Here is an 18,332-nt window from a genome sequence, read left to right on the forward strand (position 1 = left end):
GTGGAATATAACGCAAAAGGGAGTCATGACGTAGCGTCTACGTCATCAGTGACTCGGTAGTGGCTGCCATGACATAGACGCTACGTCATGAGCACGGAACGTGTTAAGGAGAAAAGAGGTTGTGAGCCTTTGGCAATGGGGCAGGCAGAGGGAAGAGATGACCAATTGATATGATCTAGGTAAGGGGTGGCCAAACAAACTTTTTTTTGTGGGCCACTTTATTAATGAATCAGAGCTCTTTGGCACTGCATACAATTTATTGCATCCCCATTAAACTTTTCAGTTTAAACTCATCAATAAAATTATTATTGTCAATTATTCGCAAGAGCTATATTTTAAAATTGATGTTAATTTGATCTCATAATTTCTACAAAACTTTGGCCTTTACAAAAAAAATATATTGTAGAAGTGGGATAAATCTAGGTGGGCCACAAAAATGTTCAAACTGAAGACGCATGGGATGGCCATCCCTGACGTATATAGACTCATGCAATCTTATCTCTTTTTGGAAGCTCTCTGCATCTTCTCCTCATAAAAGTAATTGGATTACTTTGTAAAGATTACTTTTGCAATAGTTTTAACTTTTAACAATTTCTTTATACAAAATGTAACTTTTATTTGTAATTCACTCCTTGTGATGAAATAGGAATTGTTACTTTCATTGTACTTGCTCAAAATCAGTGTTTACTTTACTCTATCCCACATAATTTGCTTGTTTAGGTTCAGCCACTCGTATGTTGTAGCCTTCGCTCATACGGGTACAAAATATGTCACCCCTTGTGTTGTACGGAAGTTATAATTTTATGTATCACAATTGAAACCACATTTTAACTGCACTATGGGGCAGATGCCAGGTGGTCTCTAGAGAGGAGAATCTTGCAGGTAGTAGGTAATTGTAATTTTACTGATTATTATTTTTTTAATTAGTAATTTGTACTTATCATTGATTACTTTTTTATGAAGTATATAACTGTAATTGAGCCCATTTACTGTTTCTCAGTACTTTTACCAACACTGACGACACATCTCCTTCGGTGCATTTCAATAAAGTCTATACACAACATCCTCTGCTCTCTTGAGCAGTTTCACATTCGACAACCAGTACCTAGGTGGTCCTTAACACAGCTACATGTCACCTTGTCTATAAAATTTTACTCTGATAAGCAAAAATAATTTACCAAGGAAATTACTGAAAAAATAGGATGGAGATTTAAGTTAAGACAGTATTCATCTGCTCGTCCATCATAACATCTTCTTTTAGTGTAAATAGCCTGTATGCTGTGTAGGATATGGCAATTAATGGAATTATATTTCCTCATGAAAGGCCGCTTTAGAATGCTATTATTTTTATTGATGCAATTTATATTTAAATAAATTCGGAATCACGCTGTCCTTAAAAAATATATGCTGACAAGAGGTTGAAGAAATGTTCATGAGTCAATAATTTTTGTTATTTGATTGACTTTGGTTTTTTTCAGTTCGAATAACCGCTCCGCCGCTGGAATGAATGGTTCTTAATTACCAAGAAAATAAAATATGTGGCTCTAGCTCGATAGTTTCGCATCTGCTAGTATTTATTATAACTATTACTAATTGTAGTAACGATCATATACCCTTACAGACTTGTTTTTCGCGGTTTTTGAGTAACGTAATAGTGTATAAAAAGACCAGCAGATGGCTGTAGTGAACCAAGAGCCCGCCGTCCTGCAGTGCTACTAGTACTTACTTTACTCACAGTAGCACTGTAATCGGGATGGCCATTGGGGAGCTGTGTTCCGTCGCGTAATGTAATCGCGTGTGGTAATCGGCGCGTTCTGTTCCTCATTCAGTTCTTCTTGCCTCGTCATAGTCGTGGTTGCCCACGTGAGCCGTCGGGTCTTCAGTTTGTGAACAGAAAAAAGTGTAGTGATTGTATCTGGTTCTCCGTTTTTATCAGGACTGTGTCACTGGTGTCCAATTATATGTGCCTTTAGTGATTGGTTCTACGGTGGTGAATCTCCCCGCTAGGAATATCTGCTGAACTGCTTCAGGTTGGTTTCTGAGACATCAGCTTCCAGGTTTTAATTTTTTTGTTTCGTCGTTGGTTCCTTTCCGAAGTGTTTGAGGTTCTGAAGTTCCTGATGATTTGTCTTTGATATGTTTCTCTCACCTCTTCGTTTGTGTTGAATGGATAAGCAATTTTCAACATTGCAATCACGGTGAAAGATCAACCGTTTCTTGCCATAGTTTGTATGAAATACTGAATACGAAACGTTTATAGGGGATATCTCCTCGTAACATGCTATTTTGCTATGGGCTATTAATGTATATTATAGAAATTAGATGATAGCACTCGAGCCATTGAAGGCTCTTGCTTGTGCTTTCTGACGGAACTCTATAGGTTTATATTGCTTTCCTTGACAATAAATATTGCTGTGTTAATTATTTATTTATGTGTGGTGAACTGTGTACGAAAGGCTCGCTGAGAAAGCTTTATTTTCATCTATCTGTTTTCATTCTTACGCCGAGAACCTCGCCACCCGTTGTGATTTTGATGGCTATCTTAGCTGAAAATCGTAAAGCTGAGGGAACCACCTGTTCCTCTTGGATCGTCTTTGGTTGTAGACAGGCCTTTTTGGAATTTACACTCGTTTCTTCCTTCTTTTTAAATCGCAGTAGCAATCATTGCCTGACGAGTTCTTTATGACTTAACCGGGAAGCATCCTGTTGCGGTCGAAGAAGTTTTGTGTGTAAACTATGAGTAAAAGTATTTGTTTATACCACCCTGTGGCGAGGTTATTATTAACGTAACTCGTCAGACAATGACTTTAACCGTACATTCGGAGAGCCTAGTTTGAATGCTATCTTAACGTGTGTATGCATCAAATTATATATCATATGAAAGAGGCACTTAGTTGAACAAAACTTTGCAGTTACTTTTGATCTAGGCACTTCGATTTATGATAATATTTAGGTTATTTTTTGTTCATGTATTGCTTTTGGCATTTATCCCGCGAAATAGTTATGCACGAATTGTATTTGTTTCTCTGCTGATTACATGTCCACAATTTAAATCCCCTATACTAATATTACGGTGCTGTAAAGTACAATGGAAGTTTTAGCGTTCTAATGAGATCCGTTGGAGTACTTTTTTCCGTGTACTATGAGATATGTGCGAGCTGATGTGTGGATCCTGCATTTCGTTACTCCAACCCTATGTATACAGTGCATATAACTTACCGCTTTTCTCCACTTCCCCATGGCCTCAGTGGGGATTTAAACCCATCTCCCCCCCCCCCCCCCCCATGTGGTAACCAGCTGACGTGGCTCGTCATACTTCGCGAATACATGTATGTATCTGCTGCGGACGACTGCATTTCGTTTCGGACTGTGCTCTTCGGCCGTGACGATTTAATTCATCGAGTCATTTGCGGAGTGGCATCGGGGTCGGTTCGTCTTTTCTTCACTCGAAAGCGGCGTCGGTTGCCGCCGATCCAGATAAGGAAATTCGCTCCCGTTCGAACGCTTTTAACCTTTCGCGACCGGTCGTTCATGTGTATGCGCGCGCGTGTGTGTGCATATGAAAAAGCGCCGGAGGCGAGGGTGACAGTTGCGTGCGCGCGGCCTACCTGCGCGCCGGAGGGGTCGCGGGTTCCAGTCCCGCCTCTGGTGCACCCAAGGTCATGACTGAGCGTATTCTCTGCTCATTCGCTGACGTACCTGTAGCCTCTTCTGTGCGGCACGGACTTCCCACACCTCGCGCCTACCCCTTTCACGCCCTCCTTCCTGCTCTCCCAAACCTTCCTTCCTCGCTGCGATGTTGCTACTCTCCCTGTGGCGATGACCGTCGTTGTCTGTGGCGAGGGTCACGACTGACCAGCCAGAGTAGTCGAGAGAATTGGGGAAGAGGCGTGAGTTGTCTCGCTTCGCCATCGTCCCGCCGACGGCGTTCGACAGGTGTTTCCCTGCGTGATGAGAATTCCCGTTCGAATCGCGTGGCCCGGCCTGAAATGGTCTGCGAGAGAATCTCAATTTTCGTGTTCTACCGCCCTTGATTGCATGCTCTTCATCCTTTCTCTACGAGAATCTTCTATATTATTTCTACTGTATAGATACCTTTTTCTCAACTTATAAGCAACCAAAATCTACAAATGGGGTACCAAAATGCACAGAATTTATCAGAGAACATGCGACGGCATATCGTACTTCCTAAATATTGCTATTGCTTCCTTAAGTTGGTTTTTAAATAATAAAAAAAATTGTAAATATTCCTGACGTTAACGGCGCACAAACTGATACATGTGTTCATTTGCAACAGTATCTCGCATTCTTTAAATAACTTTTGTGAAAATGCGGCTGATTCCACATTCAAGTCTCCTGTTGATACGTAAGTATTAGTCATCATGTGCGTTTAACAGAGGATAGTGTAATTACTTCCAATGTTGTGTTTAAAGAGGTCCTCTGACCTCAATCTGTACATGAACATTCCAATTAAATTTGTACATCAGACTCTGCCTTTTTTTCTACATTTTAAAATTAGAAACGCGCCTATCCCTCTGTGGACCTGCATTGAAAAGAGCGGGGGAAGCCCGCTGGGAGCGGGCACAGCACGCTCGTTGAAAATAATTGCGGAGATATTTGCGTCGGTCTGATCTTCTATTCTTTCCTCCTAATCCAGATTGTATACATTACGTCACATCTATTGCAAACTTCTCTGTCACTGCGGTAAAGAAATGTTTTACTTTGGGTAGTATTTGAAGTTGGCCCAGGTGAGAGGTGGTACGGCGACATTCAAGGGCGGATCCAGGATTTTTTCTAGGGGGTTAAGGGTCTGACAGGCAAACAGTCTTCTCATATTTGATATTAAAAACAACGTACTGCAATTATTGTAGGAAATATTCTCTTTATTTTATTACGAAAGTTATAATATGATATTAAATGATTGAGGCTCCGTAATACACAAAGCAAAACAAACGTAATGATAACCGTATTAAAAATCTTGTCTATTTTTTAAGCGTCTGGGGTGGGGACGTGCCCCTAAATTTTAAATCCGCCTATGGCGACATTGGCATTGATTGTGGGCTCGAGACATTCATATCAGGGGTTCATAACAGGTAACTATTACTCCTGATTTGTTTGTCTCACTTTTAGAAAGTGCTCCTAGTTTTTTCCAGCTAAAACCTCCAATAACATCAGAAAACTTACCAAGTGATTGTGATTAGTAATGAAATATGTGAGCATATATTTTTTCCCTGAAAAAGAGGTTGTTCTTCTTCATAATAATAAATAATCGATACTTCCACATTAACGCAAACGCACAAGTCAGATGGCATGGCAACGAGGAATTTGATTAACTTTGGAGTATAATATTGAGCTTTATAATGTAGCCTGCAAAGTTTTTGTGGGTTCAAAGGAGGGATAGAGATGTAGAAGCACTGCAAAAGTTGAATAAGTATGCATGAATGGAGTAGTAATGACGAAAGTTTTTTGAAACAGAGTCATTCGGGCCTTACCTTTGCTGCATAATTTCATTGGTGTTATAAATTCTCATGACGGTGGTTTGTTTTTTAAATCCTTTTTTATATTATGTATCTATATTTAACTCATGGGAGAAGCTAGGCATATAATGCATTGAAAATTAAAAGTCAAAGACTACTTATTAAAAATTCGTTTAAGTATTTGAACTCATTGTTAGGGCACTGTGTAAGATTTTCCTTGTTATTTATTATAAATCCTGATTGGACTTGTGACATTTATAATCTATGCGTATTCGAACGTGGAAGTACACTCGAAATAGCATTTACTGTGTCATATGATGGATCTAAGGAATGGATTTACCGTTCTCAACTTTCTTACTTTGAAGAGACTTCACTTTCTGGTTTTTGGCTGACATTAGTGAGGCTAGTGCGAACTGTCGTGGGTATAACTTGCTCTCATCGTTCATTTACTTACATTGAACCAAACCAATGGCTGTGTGAAAATTTTCGGAATTGCGTGCAGTGTTAAGTGTTTCCAGCAATTTTTGGAGTTCTTACAGTGCCATGGCAACTATCTCGCATTAGGAGACACCCTTAGACGGGGGTCAGAATTGCAAATGACCTTTCTTCTTTTATCGCTGAAGGGAATTCAGGAAATTTTTATATTTGATTCATTCTCCACCGTCGCGTCGTGGTGAATCTTCTTACTTCTGTAATCATGTTTCTTCCGGCAATTTTTTTTCATTTTATGTGACGAGTTTAGCAGCCTTAGTGCTGTCGAATTTGTATCCCAAGGTCTTCAAAATATTTTTCAAAGTCACCAGATGGCATTGGCAATGCGGGATGTGGCAATCATGGTGTTTTGGTTCTCTCCTGCACTGCTCCATAACCCTTTCAAGGTCTTCAAAATATTTCCAGATTCATCCAGATGGCATTGGCAGAGCGGGATCTGAGTGTTTTGGTTGTCTGCTTCCTTAAGCTGTGGAGCTGTTTCCATCTCAAGTTGTCTATTATTAGCCATCGCTGTTGCAGCAGCATGATCATGAGAGAATACTTTCTACATTTCTTGGTCCGGTTTGGTTACCACTGGATGGACTACTTGCTCTTCCAGTCCACGAGGACCTCTTTTCAAACTTCAATTTATTACCATTTCCTCCTCTTGGGCATCATTTTAAATAATTTTATTGTAATTTTTAATGATCTCAGCCGAATCCATCAACTTTGACTCTTGTCTTGTGGACTTTTTTGACATGTTTAAATTATAGTAAGTGGTGGACCGTTTGCTAAGAAACCGTGTGTTAAAATGTACTTGAATGTGGGATCCTCTTCACCTTTTTTTGTTGTGCATGTGGTAAACTCTATCGTCTGAGGATCTCTTCTTTTGATGGTCGGAATCTCGCTCGACTTTGTTAATTCCATTGTTCGCTGTTGGTAAGCTAACTTTTCTTAATGAGCTCAGCTACTCCCTTCCATCCGATTTCATTGTCTGATGGATCTTTATGAGAATTGAACTAAATAAATTAAAGTTAAACGAAGGGGCGATTTTCCGCTCTAGATTAAAAGCGGGAGATGTTCGTTAAGGCCTGGTTACACGATACATTAACACGTACTGGTTAATGTCTAAATGTATGAACGCCAAAATGCACCGTGTAACCACCCAACTGAATGTGCGAATGCATGTACAGAAAATAGAACCTGATCTAATTCATGCATTCGTACATGTTCCGTTCCGGTCCACCTAAATCATTCATGCAAACGTACATTAACTTGTGTGTATTAATGTACCGTGTAACCAGGCCTTTACTGTAGGTTTGGTTATGTACGATTGCCACGACTTGGGCATCTCCAGTCTACATTAATATTCAGTTTCCTTTTTTTTCTTCTGAATTTCTTTCGGTTATCGCATTAGATATCCTTATGTAAGTAGTATATTTACCTTCGGAATAATTGATGTCCTCAGTCATTCGTTATATTGATTGCCATGTTAAAACACCTTTAAAAAAAATTGAGGAAAGAAATTCAGCTGAAGCTGCTGGCGTTCGAGGTGTGGAGGATATGGAGGAGAATGGATGTGGTGCATTGTACGATTAGGCAAACGAGTAAGGAAGTGCTATTTGGTGATTGGAGAAAGTAATGGGCAAGATCTGGAGGAGATGGAGCCAGTGGTTTTATAAGGGGCTGGGGCTGGTGAAATAGATGTCGAGGTTTCATCAGCAGGGTTAAATTCTGGAATTTATTTCGGGGGAGAGATGGAGGTTAAATTATTATCAAATCACTGAAAATGTGAAATAAGATTTTCTCTCAGATTAAGGAAGGTATTTAGAAAACTAAGTGCCTCATGTTAAATTAAAAAAATGAAATCGCTAAAATCCATCCGTAATTTTTCTGTTAAGTTTCCCGTGTTAGAGAGTTAACAGACTGACAAGAGCCGGCGAAATTTCTCTGGCGAATTCATTTTTTTGCATCTTAGCTCAATTTTTTTTACTTTAGTGGCGTCATTTACGGTTTTCTCCACAATTTATAAAGGTTTTGTAGACCTGAATATGTTGAATAAAATTAGAAAACTGTAATTACATCGCGAAAATTCTTACATGATCGTTTCGCATCAACGACCTTAAGGGCAGATAGGAGCATCGGAAATCCCTCTAGCGAATTCATTATCTTCCGAAGCCAGGTGTGTGTGAGTCAACAGCAAGGCCGAAAATCCGGCTACAATCGGGACTTGGCTTATCAGTGCGCTTTGTCTGAGCATATTGCTTAGTGCTCAACTCTGTCGCCTTCACGATGGAGTTGTTTTCATAGTGGAGTGCCCAGTCCCCCTTTACTTGGATGTCCACTGTGAGTTCTGTCAACAATCTGGTCATGCCCTGTTGACGCCTGGAATAAAATCTCGTGGGAATTGGGGGATTACTCATGTCCGAGCAATAAATCAATTGATGAATTTGGTCAATTCATATGCAGAGAATTTATTTAATCCCGAATTCAGTTGATGGAGATTGAGGTTAGGGTTTAACTTAGTCAGCCGCCCTAAAAGTCATCAATAATTTTTTAGTAATTGAATCTCCAATTGGCGAAGTAATTAAGATGTTCTTACTTTAAGTATGCTTAATCAAGACTTGAATTCTACTCTCTTATACATATTTTATGTATTTTTCCCCGAAGGAGAGATACAGTTCAACACATGTCTTCACCTTTTAAAGTTGAATCTATTTTCTGAATGCAGTGGCTGGTCTATTGGGGGGGAGGGAGCTATCTAGGAGAGCTATAGCCCCCTACCTCCCTTGGGTATCCAATTTACACAAGATGGAATGGTAATTTTTTTCCTACCCCCACTACTGCTGGAATTTTAACCCCCACACCCCTCTTGTCACTATCCTGGATCCGCCACTACCTGAATGTGAACACCTTTTATAGTTAGATAGGCAGTCTAGTGCCGTCGGCTGTAGCGGCTTCGTTCACCCAGTGGGAGAAAGATGAATTTGGTTCATCTCCACGATGATGAATTGAGGTAATTTTCTCATTTTGGGATTATTTTTTTAATGTTCTTTATAAATAGATAATTTCATTTTGCTGCTGTCTCATTGCCTATGAAAGCATCACCGTTTTCTTTTTAATTAATTTTTTGAGTGATTTATATGGCCTACAAACTTTCTATAGCATCTAATGGAAGTATCGCTGAAAGAATACGGTAATTAATTATTTTAATTCCGTAGTACATTGGCAATTAGGAAATATAACATTCAATGACTTATTTTCAGTCGATAATTAATATCTTTTAAAGATTTTGTAGAGTTGCATTTTTATTGCATTTTGCGGTGATTTTGACTAACCTCTTGTGAACGATATTTTTCTATTTAAAGTGAATTTGAATTATACTTTGCTTGCGAGAAGGGCTTTTGCATGCGAGATTTAAATGCTTGAAATCATGTTGAAAAACGTTAGAATTGCTAGAGAAGGCTGCTATATCCTCAACGTCAACTCTAAAATGCACGATTTCTCGTTATTACTACACAAATCCATTCTTTCGCCATTTATTCATCCATCCTAAGTGCATACAGTTAATATACAAGTGAAGCGACACGAATATTTGTGACGAGTCTTTTTTGTGCGTTAACGAAGTTTTCTATTCCAACTCGTAGAACTGGAATGTATTGATAGTGATGTCCGTCCTAGCTTTGGGCTACTTTTCTTAGTTAAATAGTCCCTCGTTATCTTCTGAAAATGGAACATCCTGCCGCTTCATTGTGAGAAGCGCTCTTTTTGTTAGAATTGGAAACTGTAACACGAAAGTCCATTGGTATTTTAACTAATCTCACGGGTAAACGAGTTTCCATTGTGAATTTTAAATATTAGCGGCGGGGTATACTGTTTGATGGCATGATTTTCAATTTCGAGTGGTCATATTAGCTCTGCTACACTAATGCGTGACGGGTTCAAAATAATAGTTGTATGATTTATTGTTTTTGGTCATTGTCAATTGAGAACGTATTATGGTTATGGCGTACAAAAGAGCGCATAATATACACATTTTATTATAAGATACTATTAGCGTAGGCGAATACATTACAGTGATCAATATCATAAAAATATTAGGTTATAAGGAAGTTATACACTTTCAAGGGTTTGTAGAAATCGAAAAAATCTGCTTGAAACAGTCAAAGAGACGGAATCTTTCATATCCTTTAGAATACTGTTCCATAATCGTGCTCCCACACCAGAGAAAGATTTTTCCTTGGTGGTAGTTCTGTGTGGGGGAGGGTGGGGGTGATAAGAAAATCAGAAGCCATTCTAGTCTAAATTTTGGACTTATTATTTCTCACAGAAAAAAATTGCTTCAGGTAGCTGGGCTGATCATTTTTGAGGAGAGAGTGGCTTTTGCCTTCTACCAAAGGAAACGGGTTAAATAGGTCATCTGCAGCAGCGAATCAGGGAAATTTTACTAGTTTTTTTATGACGGAAATGAGTAAAATATCGGGGAATTTGTACCACCTCGGGGAAGATGGAAAGTTTTGGGAACTGACCGGGAATATCTTTTCGAGTGTCGAATGATATCAAGTAAAAGCTAATGCACAACTCCAGTGCAGAGGGCAAATACATTCTTGTGTAATTGGATACTTGGAAACAGTGCCTGTACGTATCTGAATGTGTAATTCGTCATTTTATTTTATCATGAGTAAATTTTGCAGCAGGTGCCCTGACGTGTGTTGCCGGCTTAATATTTTCAGAGATCCATTTTTATGTGAAATCATCTCATGATTGAGAATTTTATAAATCACGCTTTTTACTTATTCTCTAATCACTCCTTGATGAAAATTCCCCATAAGTGTCTACCTAGCAGTCAAACACGAGCGATTGCGACGAATTTGTTTTTGCTAATTGGTACGGATTTCTGTAAGTTCTGTTATTCTTTGGCTGGTTTTATTTTCTGTAATTGTACCTGAAAGTTGTCATACCCTAAGAGGAGGAATTGGCCAAGCCGTCATATTGACTGGTGCTGGTCGTTGTTACTTTCAGTCAAGAAATATTTAGCTTTCGTTTAAAACGAGATCCCAGGTTGAGAATAGTAGCTCCGTGGTGGACAAAGTGATGTCGGGGAAAGGATTCTTATCATTATGTTCACTGGTATTCAATGTGTATCTTGGCACCGCTAAAGGCCATATTCAGTGTAGAAATCTCTGATGTGGGGTCTTTTTTCAATTACCCAGTGAAAGACTCGTTGGTAGTAGTATTGAACATTCCCGACTATTTTCTCGGTTCAGTCGGAGACATTCCCGCTGTATGGTGAATGGAAAAGCTTAGTCCTAATCAAGGGTTTTAAAGTAGCTAAACACTTAATGGAATGTGTTTAGTCATACATACTGTTTACGCTAACCATTCGTATCCTTGGAAAGGTGAAAGGGGTATGTTGTCAGTGGTTTATTGATAGCCATTTTTTGTTTAGGACTCATTTTTTGCTCACTACACTCAAATGCATGTGTGTGCATTAATTTACAGAATCAGGGTGTCTGGTAACGGGAATAATCGTGAATTATGCGTGAATTTTCGGGCCCTGGAATTATACATGAATTGTTCATGAATATTTGCTCCAATCTGGAATTTCAAAATCCTTTATTTAACACCCATTTTCTGGCCTAAAATGTGTTGGTCGTAATTTATTAAAGACAAATTAATGTTTATATACTTTTCAATGAATTGATTACATTTGAAATTGCACTTTATGATAGTGTAAGTCTTTATTTATCTATATAATTCTTAAAAACTATGAGTGATTTCTTGGGGTGCCTAGTGAGGCATTCATAAATTAGAAGTAAAATTGCTATTAAAAAGTGTAAGTCTTTAAATTAGGAACGCAAAATAATGCATAAATAAAATCTTATTTAAAAGTATTGAAGTAATTATGGGTGTTATAAAATTCTTCTCCATTGCAGTAGTCACGTAAGATTAATCTGGAATTTTGTAAAATTTTCCTGGAAAACCTGAAGTTATGCTTGAATTTTTCTGTTTTGATAGCCTGGGTACTCTGAGATTGTTATGGAATATTTTGTTTAATGGTATAACCACAGAGTATTACTCTATGGTATCACTGGTCAACTATCCTGAGGTTGGTTTGACGCAGCTCTCCACTCAATTCCCCTATCAGCTAATCCTTCCACATTTGCATATTTCTTCTCTTTCACATGCTTATTTACCTGTTCCATATATTTAATTCGAGATTTTCCTTTAGATCAGGCTTTCATGTCTCAAGACATGTCCTATAAGGTTGTTCCGTTGTTTTATCAAGGTTTTCATGAGGCTTCTCTTCTCACCTACTCTTCTTAAGACTAGCTCATTGCTTACTCGGTCGATTCATTTGATCCTCATCATTCTTCCGTAGCACCGCATCTCGTAGTATACATTGAGTAGATGTTTCTTTTGGTGCAATGCTCTCTTCGCCTGGGCTATTCTGCTGAGTACATATTACATATTCTAGATATTACATAGATGCAATCATGCATATGTAGGGGAAGTTGAGCCAATGAAAAAAACAGCATTTAGTGTCTCGCATTCTCAGCGGGCTGTATTCAAGAATTCCGTCTCAGACAAACGCGATTTCTCTGTCTATGATCCTACGGTCGGCACCAGTGAATGGATATGGAGAGGCTCGAAGGCAAACTCGTTCGATAGCGGCCATGTGTTGATTACCGTGCTCTGGATAGTGGAAGTTGTTAAAACGAAGTTTTTTCTCTAGCTTGGCGTGAATATAACTACACCTATCTGCTCGGCGGTTCATGCTCTCTTTGACGGTTCTTTGTGATACTGGGAGGAGGGAACGGGCAGTAATCGCCCAGAGCATTAATCCTTTCGTCTCTCCACAAGGTCACTTCGAATGCAACCGAATGAGCTTTGGCTTAGCTGACGCATCCTACACTTATATGCGACTCATGACTAAAGTACTTAATCGTCGCCTTGCGCACGGATTTGTTTGCTATTTCGTTGGCATTCTCGGATGCGATGTAATTTGGAAAGACTCTTGTCGCTATGTTGCATCAAACATTTTGAACTCTTCGAATTATTATGAAGGATGATTTGCTTTTGAAGGTATTTTGAAATTCATTTACGACGCCTGTAACGTCAACGAAATCTTTTCAAGGTTTACTTACTTCTCCCGGTCGACGTTAATTTATAAATGTGCCTCTTTTTTTACCGCTTTTTTTTATTATACTCGATTTCTTGTTCGTGTTTTTGATCTCCTGGGAAAAAATCTTGCTACTCAAATTTCGACTACTTCCTATTAGCTAGAGCGCTGACATTTTCAAACTTGGAATGGTAGACAAATGTTGCCGGACGACGCGGTTGTAAGGAATTTTTTTGAGCTGCTATGGTTTTTAATTTTCTGTGTTATGAGTGGAAAAATACTTAATCTTATCTATTTGGCTATATTTCTGTCATATTTTTATCGCTGCTGTCGAAGAAGTGGGATTTTAGATAAATGAAATTCAGATAAGTCTTATTGTTAGTCATGCTGAAGCAATTCTCTTCTATTTGATTTTTGCTTGCTGAGTCGTTATCTGAGGTTTCGACGGCTGGATGCATGTGCAAGCTCCAAGTCGTCAGAGAGCAGAAAGGCTACTCTGCGACTTACTGATGGTATCTGTCATTGGGGGAATGAGATAAGCGTTCCAAAATTATCAGCCCTGCAGAAATTGTGTATTTTTATTGCCTATAAACCTCTCCTTTGCCTGCTTAACCTCATCAGGTAACCAGAAATAGGAGACCAATTCTGACGCAGACTATAGGTTGCTTTTTTACGCAAATAGCCGCATTTAAATCTGTCACATTAACATTTGTTATTGGTCGAAAAAAAAAAAAACAAAATTCCATAATTTAAGCGGTCTGTCAGCAATTATTTTTATTACTGCATAAAAACTTCTCTTAAGGCCGTTTTACACGGTACACGGAATTGCGCAATCTGACGTACGTGCGAAGGCGCAATCGAAATTGCGTCGTGTAAAGCAGTGAATTGCTAGAACACATGCGAGAATACGTGGATGCGAGACGTCAAAATAGCCCCTGTTCTAATTTCGTTCATGCATTCGCGCAATTCCGCGCCATTTTAGAAATTATTGCAGCTCTAACCTGCGCAATTCCGTGCCCCGTGTAAAACGGCCTTTATGCGTGCTAACCTGCAAGGGACCAAAAATGGGACGTAAACTGTGTCACAGACTCTAAATAATCACCTTTACGCAAATAAAAAAAATTTCAAATCGGAACCATTTGTTACGAGCTCACTGTGCTTCTTTTCGTATTTGTGTTGTACAATGATTTTTTCCCTCATTCATTTTTTGACATTTAACTTTGTTAGAAAACATACCTAATCCCCCAATTTTCGTTTATTTGTATATTTATGTTTCGCATATTTATATTGTGCATTTATATTTCGTGTATTTATAAGAACGCAGCACCTCGTATGATTACGTTGATATGAACACTGATATGCTCTTCGCAGCCTAGTTACTCACAAGGTTACCTTACGTCAGGGGTCTGCTGCCCGCAGCCCGCTTGTTGCCCCTAAACCTATTTCATCCGGCCCACTGAACTAATAGTTATCGATATTTTCTTGCTAAGTTTAATTTGGTTGCATGTAGATGGTGTGTTATTTAAGTCCGCAACGTATATTTCTTTTTAGAAATGTATCGGGGACACCAGTGCATGTGGCCCATTTAGACTTGTCATCGTAAAAAATCGGCCTAAGAGCATAAAGAAACAGTTCATGCTATGAATGATCAAAGTGACCGAACTTATCAAAATGAATTATCATATTTGATGCTGATTGTATGATGACATAATTGGATTTATGTTTCTCGGTATGCAGTGGCGCCGACTCCATGGGGCTTGAGGGGGCCCGAGTCCCCTCAAAAATTTGTTATGGGTGGGAGGAAAAAATGTATCATGCTTGTCAATTTTCCCCGGAGAGTCCAGATATCGAGATTCGAGTTATCAGGGTTCTAATGTTGATCATATGACTCTTCTAAAATGCTTCAAAAACTGAAAACTCACTACTTATAAAATTCCCCGGGGCAAGATCCCCGGTTTGGGCCCCCCCAATATTTTTTGTAAGTCGGCACCCTTGTCGGTATGACAATTTGCTCTCTCCCCAGTCTGTTGCCTTGATCATTTGGCTTATTTAACTATTGTAATTTTCAGCCATTATATTATTTGGTCTTTTCCAATTAGGTAACGATTACGCTGCACTTTCCTGTATTAGGAGCATATGAACGTAGGGGAGAGGAATATAATCTTGACTTTTGCAGGGAGCCGATCTATTCAAGAACTAGCGATCGGTACGCAGCTCAGCGGAATGAATTGGAACCACTTCTCTTTCGTTAGAAATGCTGCTCCATTACATGCGCAGAATTAATTTTAGGATGTGTGCAACCGTGGGCAACTCTTCCCCCGCATAGCGGAGCATAGTCGATAGTTCGCTGGGCGTAGAAGTAAAATGATGAGTTCTAGCGATCGCGTTTGATGTGCTCTCCAATGCAAAAGATGATGGTCCATATTCTCTGCTTGTTGTTGATTAAAGTTATGTTTCCTGACCCGGTCGGCGGCGACCCTAGATGTTTAAGCCATAACAATTGTGAACCATTCTGGGAATAGGAAAATGAGACCAACATAAACCACGTGATGGCAGTGGGGGTGACAGGCAACTCGCTTCAATGTTCCTATATAACAGCTTCGATCAGTATATCAGTAAGTGGCAGTTGCTTGGGCAAAATATAGGTATCCTCCTAGGGTCCGCCGCTCCCGCCCCTCCTTGGGTATCCAATTTACACTTGATAAAACGGTGATTTTACTCGGACCCCCACAACTGCTGGGAGGTTACCCCCCAAGCCGTCCACCCACCAACCAGTGGCGCATTCAGACAGGGGGGGGGGGCTATAGCCCCTCTTTTGTGTATTTAATTTTCGCTGCATGAAATGGTATTTTATTCTTGGTACTTTATTATTGGTAATGGTAATATATAATTTATTTCAATAACCCCTATTACTTTATTTCCCTCCCCCCTCCCTTATCACTATACTGGATCCGACACTGGTATTAACCCCAAAACTTTCATTTCATTCGCTCTGTTCTACTGGCGCCACATCCTCATGAGTCGCGCTATCCATGCTCATATAACTAACAATAAGACCATTGTCATGTGTAGGCTCTTCAGCTGAAAATATAAACAGTGTGACGTAGGTGCTCCGGATTGGTATGAGGACCAACTGCCTCGCTGACTTATCAATGTACGTACTTGATCTACGTACTATAACAATATAACTATCATGACAATGTCGGGAAACGCAAGCGGTAGGTGTGAGTGGTAGTGTGCCCATTGCTTTACGACTTTAATAGTTATGTAATTAGTGAATCTCGAAGTTACCATAGCGATTCCTCCTCTGCAAAAACGCTCTCTTAGTTACCATAGCGACAACTCTGCACATCGCCCACCGAATCAAATGCGCTCATCTAACTAGATGAGCGGATTTGATTCGGTGGGCGATTGTTGAGCGTTTGTGAAATGGAGGTATCGATAGGATTTCCTATCTATTATATTACTTCATCATCAATATTCCTAAGTTTTGTTTGACGCAGATCTCGTCCGAATTCTCCGGTGAGCTAATCTTTTCATACGTACGTATTTATTCCCTATCACATCACTATTTACCTGATCCTCTTATTTTTTAAGAGACTACCTGATACCTGCTTGAGTGCTTTGTGGTGGGCACTTCAAGTACAGCTCTCCGTCCGTTTGTTTGCACGTAAAGTCGCGGTCCACTTTGGTCCGACCGCGTTATGATCTGAATAGTTCCGGCGCAGAGTTTCTCTCATAAATATTGTAGTATAAACTCTATGGTTTCTCTCCTCCATTCGCTCTCTCTCCTTCGGCTCAAATACCCTAATTTGAGTTATTGGAAAATGTTCAAAAAGGTGTACTATATATATTCTGAAAATTGCAACATTATAAAAATCAATTTTTTTACTAGACGTTATATAAGACTGGTCGAGTGGATGTGTTCCGTCATTTCTGTAGCTGTTGTAAGAGGCTGCACCTATATTTTCTCTCTTGTCTAAGAAGTCATCTCTGTTGCAGGCGATACACTCGTGCACACATACATTCGTGCGATAGTATGAAATTGACATTAGATACTTTCATTTTGTGTCAGATATTTTTCCTTGCACAAATCCATTTGATTCGGCATTGCTTTGGTCCTGCTTTGTTCATGGCGGGGGAAGTTCGGTTAAACTTCTGGACCGAATATTGGGTATTTTTTATTTTAATTTTATCTCGAGGATGAAAATAGAATGAGAAGTCTCCAAAGATGAAAAATTGTTGCCGTAAAATGCTAATTTTAGAACCACTTTTCAAGGATGATACACTATTCAATAATGATATGTCGTAATTCCTTGGTTTGATTGCAGCCATCGAGATTCTCCGTTTTATCAGAGGCTTGAAGGAGACGTTGCCACCTTTCTTCTCTTATCTTGTTTTGCGTAGCGTTCATCGTCGCCCGATGGCCGATTTCCACGTCACGAAAATAATCTGTAGATCTAGGAATTGAAATCATTCGTGCTTAGCGAGAGAAATTTTGAGCGATTTAATTAGCAATGTTATTTTTACGAAGAGCGTTCTTAAAAGTGCCCAGAATGTCCAATTATTTTACCGGTGAACAATATCGTTAAAGATCTCTCAGAGACGCCGAGAGAAGATATCGCTCAAACCCTCATGGTATAATGTATATAAATCGCCAATTGTTGACGAATGGCACTTTGATTCTTGGATTCCTGAAGACGATGAGTTCGTCGAAACGTTGGAAGGAGAGATGGAAAACCTCTCATTGTGTGAAATATGAGAGATCTTCTCCAAGCCTGTTCCACTGATTTCCCGGAATGGTATGAATTTAGTTCATCAGTAACCTCTGTTGAGTTTTGAATGCTTTCAGGACTCTAGGTTTTTTAGATATCTGTTATAAAACAAAATAGAGGTTCACAAGCTTTATGTTGCAATCGACTAGTTTGGACGGCTATATCGTCACTATTGAGAAAAACAAAAGACTGTTATCGAGAATGACGATATTCCCGTCGAAACTAGACGCCAGAAACATACAATTTGTGGAACTGTACTGGTTTTTGTCCTACCATGAATATTTCTTCGTTCCACTGAGTCACGCCTAAATCAGTTGATTTCATTGTTTTCAGAGGATTACTCTTACTAGACTTTTTACATTAAATTTGAATATTCGAAGCTTCCTTCTGGCTCTACTTCACCTTAACTTCACGTAATTACGTGAAATATGAAAGTAAATTAAACAACGTTATACTATTAAGTCTTTTAAAAGGCTCTCAATTGGA

The 18,332-nt window shown here is 39.3% G+C and overlaps 1 protein-coding gene across 1 annotated transcript in view; it reads left to right on the plus strand.

Annotated features, from left to right (window-relative positions):
* Window positions 1-1,782: 1,782 nt before the first annotated feature.
* Window positions 1,783-18,332, plus strand: part of LOC124158638 (NADPH--cytochrome P450 reductase) — a 93,336-nt gene continuing 76,786 nt past the window's right edge. Inside the window, exon 1 of the mRNA XM_046533828.1 lies at window positions 1,783-2,030. The gene's annotated coding sequence lies outside the window, so the exon portion shown is untranslated. The remainder of the gene's footprint in view (window positions 2,031-18,332) is intronic.

The sequence above is a fragment of the Ischnura elegans genome, chromosome 5, assembly GCF_921293095.1.
Source record: "Ischnura elegans chromosome 5, ioIscEleg1.1, whole genome shotgun sequence".
Classification (NCBI taxonomy): Eukaryota; Metazoa; Arthropoda; class Insecta; order Odonata; family Coenagrionidae; genus Ischnura; species Ischnura elegans.